At 43.4% G+C, this 5972-nt stretch overlaps 1 non-coding gene across 1 annotated transcript; it reads left to right on the forward strand.

Annotated features, from left to right (window-relative positions):
• The first annotated feature begins 5073 nt into the window (after window positions 1–5073).
• Window positions 5074–5147, forward strand: Trnar-gcg (transfer RNA arginine (anticodon GCG)). The gene has a single exon. It is a non-coding gene; the product is annotated as a tRNA-Arg (tRNA).
• The last annotated feature ends 825 nt before the right edge of the window (window positions 5148–5972 follow it).

Below are 5972 nucleotides of genomic sequence, written 5' to 3' on the forward strand. Positions count from 1 at the left end.
TCATTTCTGTGAGTCCTGTTTTGATGAGCTAACTCAAGTGACATTTCCAAACGTAGTAATAAATGCAATTTGTCCCTGCCTGTTTTTCCCTCCTTCCCTCTCTCATTGCCAACTTACCCCCCCCCCCTCCCCTCTCCTATCCTCATCTTGTCCTTCACCCAACCCCTTCCGTTTCTACTCCCGATCTCTCTATTGGCAAAATGGCCGGAAGATTACGTTTGCCCCCCTCACCCCTCCCCCCCCACACACACACCTTTTCAATCACCTTGGTCCCCTCATCACCTGACTGACTGACTATTAGGGTTTAACGTCCTCTTAGACCAACTGGTCTATATTGGGACAGGTATTGGTAATACGCTGAAGATATGGTGTGATACTTTGATTCGAACAAGCCCGCTGTGGCTATCTTCTTCGACACACCAGCATTGGGTTTGTCTCGTCAAAGTATCGAGATACGATCATGATAATCAGAGACGAGAGATGATGCATGCGTGTCTTCGTGTTTTCCAAGCCCTGAGACTTTCGCTGTGAACGTGGGATCTTTTTCGTGCGCATGTGTCCACACGGGGGTGTTCGGACACCGAAGAGAGTCTGCACAAAGCTGACTCCGAGAAATAAATCTCTCGCCGAACGTGGGGATCGAACCCACGCTGATAGCGACCAACTGGCTACAAAGCCAGCGCGCTACCAACTGAGCTACGTCCCCGCCCCCTCATCACCTGCTCCCATCTCACACACGCACCCTCTACCGTCCCTGCGGCACCCCCCCCCCCACCCTTTCCGTTTCCGCGCCTTCCCCTTCCCAACCTCTCCAGTTCTTTGCCAAACGTACGTCGAAAGATGACGTTAACGTCCCCTCGTCTGCACCCGACCCCCACGCCCCCTCGCCAACCCCTTCATTCGCCTTTGCCCCTCCCTTCTCTGCCCGAATCTCCCCCTCCCCACCCTCCACCCCCGGCCCCATGTCCACCGTCGTTTCTGACCCATCCCCCCCCTCCCCCCCCCCCTCCCCTACTTCTCCATTTTGTCTGCGAAACTAACGGCGGAAGATGACGTTCAGTTATTGAATCAGAAGAAAAATGTCATGTTTGTTTGCCGCCGTCCGTTGGGGAGTAAGAAAGATTCTCTTCTTCTTCTTCAGGAATATGAACTCGTCGCGTCCTCTTGCCCATTAAGTCACCCTAATGCTAGATTTGCGTTTCCAGCCTCTATTAGTGCTTCGATTTATCAATCGGCCACAAGTCTCATTGGATATATCTGGGACATTAGCGGGGCCGAACAAGGCTTTTGAGAGAAGCTGGAGAGAGGTTTTGGGGCGGGTCCGGGTATCATGGTGTAATAGTCTCGTCTGCTTTCGCTTCTGCTGGTGCCTCGTAAACTTTTCCTTTTCTATTACGACCTGTCTCTTTATTACCTTATCGACGTCATCTCCAGTTACGTGATTTTCTTTTTGGTCAGATTTGTGGTTGTGTTTTGTGAAGTTGTCGTAAAGGCTTTGTGTTGTTCTCTACAGACCATAGGATTTTGTGTTTTGAAATTGGTTTAAACAGTTTTTATTCAGATAATTACAAATAACAATGCCACATTGTTTTGAAGTTGCCGTAAAGTTTTTGTGTTGTTCGGTATGGACCATAGGATTTTGAAGTTGTCGTAAAGTTTTTGTGTTGTTCGGTATGGACCATAGGATTTTGAAGTTGCCGTAAAGTTTTTGTGTTGTTCGGTATGGACCATAGGATTTTGAAGTTGTCGTAAAGTTTTTGTGTTGTTCGGTATGGACCATAGGATTTTGAAGTTGCCGTAAAGTTTTTGTGTTGTTCGGTATGGACCATAGGATTTTGAAGTTGCCGTAAAGTGTTTGTGTTGTTCGGTATGGACCATAGGATTTTGAAGTTGTCGTAAAGTTTTTGTGTTGTTCGGTATGGACCATAGGATTTTGAAGTTGCCGTAAAGTTTTTGTGTTGTTCGGTATGGACCATAGGATTTTGAAGTTGCCGTAAAGTTTTTGTGTTGTTCGGTATGGACCATAGGATTTTGAAGTTGCCGTAAAGTTTTTGTGTTGTTCGGTATGGACCATAGGATTTTGAAGTTGCCGTAAAGTTTTTGTGTTGTTCGGTATGGACCATAGGATTTTGAAGTTGCCGTAAAGTTTTTGTGTTGTTCGGTATGGACCATAGGATTTTGAAGTTGCCGTAAAGTTTTTGTGTTGTTCGGTATGGACCATAGGATTTTGAAGTTGCCGTAAAGTTTTTGTGTTGTTCGGTATGGACCATAGGATTTTGAAGTTGCCGTAAAGTTTTTGTGTTGTTCGGTATGGACCATAGGATTTTGAAGTTGCCGTAAAGTTTTTGTGTTGTTCGGTATGGACCATAGGATTTTGAAGTTGCCGTAAAGTTTTTGTGTTGTTCGGTATGGACCATAGGATTTTGAAGTTGCCGTAAAGTTTTTGTGTTGTTCGGTATGGACCATAGGATTTTGAAGTTGTCGTAAAGTTTTTGTGTTGTTCGGTATGGACCATAGGATTTTGAAGTTGCCGTAAAGTTTTTGTGTTGTTCGGTATGGACCATAGGATTTTGAAGTTGCCGTAAAGTGTTTGTGTTGTTCGGTATGGACCATAGGATTTTGAAGTTGTCGTAAAGTTTTTGTGTTGTTCGGTATGGACCATAGGATTTTGAAGTTGCCGTAAAGTTTTTGTGTTGTTCGGTATGGACCATAGGATTTTGAAGTTGCCGTAAAGTTTTTGTGTTGTTCGGTATGGACCATAGGATTTTGAAGTTGCCGTAAAGTTTTTGTGTTGTTCGGTATGGACCATAGGATTTTGAAGTTGCCGTAAAGTTTTTGTGTTGTTCGGTATGGACCATAGGATTTTGAAGTTGCCGTAAAGTTTTTGTGTTGTTCGGTATGGACCATAGGATTTTGAAGTTGCCGTAAAGTTTTTGTGTTGTTCGGTATGGACCATAGGATTTTGAAGTTGCCGTAAAGTTTTTGTGTTGTTCGGTATGGACCATAGGATTTTGAAGTTGCCGTAAAGTTTTTGTGTTGTTCGGTATGGACCATAGGATTTTGAAGTTGCCGTAAAGTTTTTGTGTTGTTCGGTATGGACCATAGGATTTTGAAGTTGCCGTAAAGTTTTTGTGTTGTTCGGTATGGACCATAGGATTTTGAAGTTGCCGTAAAGTTTTTGTGTTGTTCGGTATGGACCATAGGATTTTGAAGTTGTCGTAAAGTTTTTGTGTTGTTCGGTATGGACCATAGGATTTTGAAGTTGCCGTAAAGTTTTTGTGTTGTTCGGTATGGACCATAGGATTTTGAAGTTGCCGTAAAGTGTTTGTGTTGTTCGGTATGGACCATAGGATTTTGAAGTTGTCGTAAAGTTTTTGTGTTGTTCGGTATGGACCATAGGATTTTGAAGTTGCCGTAAAGTTTTTGTGTTGTTCGGTATGGACCATAGGATTTTGAAGTTGCCGTAAAGTTTTTGTGTTGTTCGGTATGGACCATAGGATTTTGAAGTTGCCGTAAAGTTTTTGTGTTGTTCGGTATGGACCATAGGATTTTGAAGTTGCCGTAAAGTTTTTGTGTTGTTCGGTATGGACCATAGGATTTTGAAGTTGCCGTAAAGTTTTTGTGTTGTTCGGTATGGACCATAGGATTTTGAAGTTGCCGTAAAGTTTTTGTGTTGTTCGGTATGGACCATAGGATTTTGAAGTTGCCGTAAAGTTTTTGTGTTGTTCGGTATGGACCATAGGATTTTGAAGTTGCCGTAAAGTTTTTGTGTTGTTCGGTATGGACCATAGGATTTTGAAGTTGCCGTAAAGTTTTTGTGTTGTTCGGTATGGACCATAGGATTTTGAAGTTGCCGTAAAGTTTTTGTGTTGTTCGGTATGGACCATAGGATTTTGAAGTTGCCGTAAAGTTTTTGTGTTGTTCGGTATGGACCATAGGATTTTGAAGTTGCCGTAAAGTTTTTGTGTTGTTCGGTATGGACCATAGGATTTTGAAGTTGCCGTAAAGTTTTTGTGTTGTTCGGTATGGACCATAGGATTTTGAAGTTGCCGTAAAGTTTTTGTGTTGTTCGGTATGGACCATAGGATTTTGAAGTTGCCGTAAAGTTTTTGTGTTGTTCGGTATGGACCATAGGATTTTGAAGTTGCCGTAAAGTTTTTGTGTTGTTCGGTATGGACCATAGGATTTTGAAGTTGCCGTAAAGTTTTTGTGTTGTTCGGTATGGACCATAGGATTTTGAAGTTGCCGTAAAGTTTTTGTGTTGTTCGGTATGGACCATAGGATTTTGAAGTTGCCGTAAAGTTTTTGTGTTGTTCGGTATGGACCATAGGATTTTGAAGTTGCCGTAAAGTTTTTGTGTTGTTCGGTATGGACCATAGGATTTTGAAGTTGCCGTAAAGTTTTTGTGTTGTTCGGTATGGACCATAGGATTTTGAAGTTGCCGTAAAGTTTTTGTGTTGTTCGGTATGGACCATAGGATTTTGAAGTTGCCGTAAAGTTTTTGTGTTGTTCGGTATGGACCATAGGATTTTGAAGTTGCCGTAAAGTTTTTGTGTTGTTCGGTATGGACCATAGGATTTTGAAGTTGCCGTAAAGTTTTTGTGTTGTTCGGTATGGACCATAGGATTTTGAAGTTGCCGTAAAGTTTTTGTGTTGTTCGGTATGGACCATAGGATTTTGAAGTTGCCGTAAAGTTTTTGTGTTGTTCGGTATGGACCATAGGATTTTGAAGTTGCCGTAAAGTTTTTGTGTTGTTCGGTATGGACCATAGGATTTTGAAGTTGCCGTAAAGTTTTTGTGTTGTTCGGTATGGACCATAGGATTTTGAAGTTGCCGTAAAGTTTTTGTGTTGTTCGGTATGGACCATAGGATTTTGAAGTTGCCGTAAAGTTTTTGTGTTGTTCGGTATGGACCATAGGATTTTGAAGTTGCCGTAAAGTTTTTGTGTTGTTCGGTATGGACCATAGGATTTTGAAGTTGTCGTTTAAGGCTTTGTGTGGTTCTGTACGGACTATTGGATTTTGTGTTTTAAAGTTGTCGTGAAGGCTTTGAGTTAAAATTATTATGTACACCGGCCCTCGTGGCGCAGTGGTTAGCGCATCGGGCTGCGGGCCGGGAGGTCGTGGGTTCGAATCCCATCAGGGTCATGTGGGTTTTTCGGGCTACGGTCGGTTCCTACCCAGAGTGGAAGTGCTATGGTGCTGGGATCACACAGCCGAGTGTCATTCACTTAACGAATGCGACTTTGAGGGTGCTCAGGTTCTGTATACCTGACCAACACCGCAGGTGCGGCAGTTCTCGGGCCTGGTTAACGCCAGGATATATTATGACAGTAAGCGTAGAGTGCTGCCCTGTCACGTAGTCTCAAACCAAATTGGAAATCCAAAGCATCATTATAATCATCCTCATCTCATTAATCATCCAAAATATAAATTGTCCTTGCTCTTGTGGCCCTTCATGCCCGGAGCTCTCATGGTGACCTTGGTCTCAGTGTTCCTGTTCCTTCCTTCCCTGAATAGTAGTTCTGCTGTCAGTCTTCAACGTGTGACGTTCTGGGGGGTCGACGGAGGGACGTGGTGGCGGTCTGCTCTCTGGAGGGGACGCTCACTCAGTCTGGCTCCGCGACTTAAAGTCAATGTCGTTTGTAGGGGGCATAGTAGGTAGTGGGCTGCGTCCGTTAGCTCGGGACAGACCCACTACTGAACACCGTCGAAGTGACTCAGCAGAAGTGCAGTGTCATCTTCCGAGGGTAGCCTACCGCAGCAACCCGACATCCCCCCTAGAGCGTCTGTAAAATCGACAAGTCTGGCAGCGGAACGAAATTCAGAGGTGGTTGGAGCAGCGAGCGCAGGGACAAGGGAACAAGTGTAAAGACGAAAAAAAAAAAAAAAATAAATAAATAAATAAATAAATAAATAAATAAATAAATAAAAAAAATTATTATGTACGGACCATAGGATTTTAAAGTTGTC

Source organism: Littorina saxatilis, linkage group LG8 (assembly GCF_037325665.1).
Source record: "Littorina saxatilis isolate snail1 linkage group LG8, US_GU_Lsax_2.0, whole genome shotgun sequence".
NCBI classification, from domain to species: Eukaryota; Metazoa; Mollusca; class Gastropoda; order Littorinimorpha; family Littorinidae; genus Littorina; species Littorina saxatilis.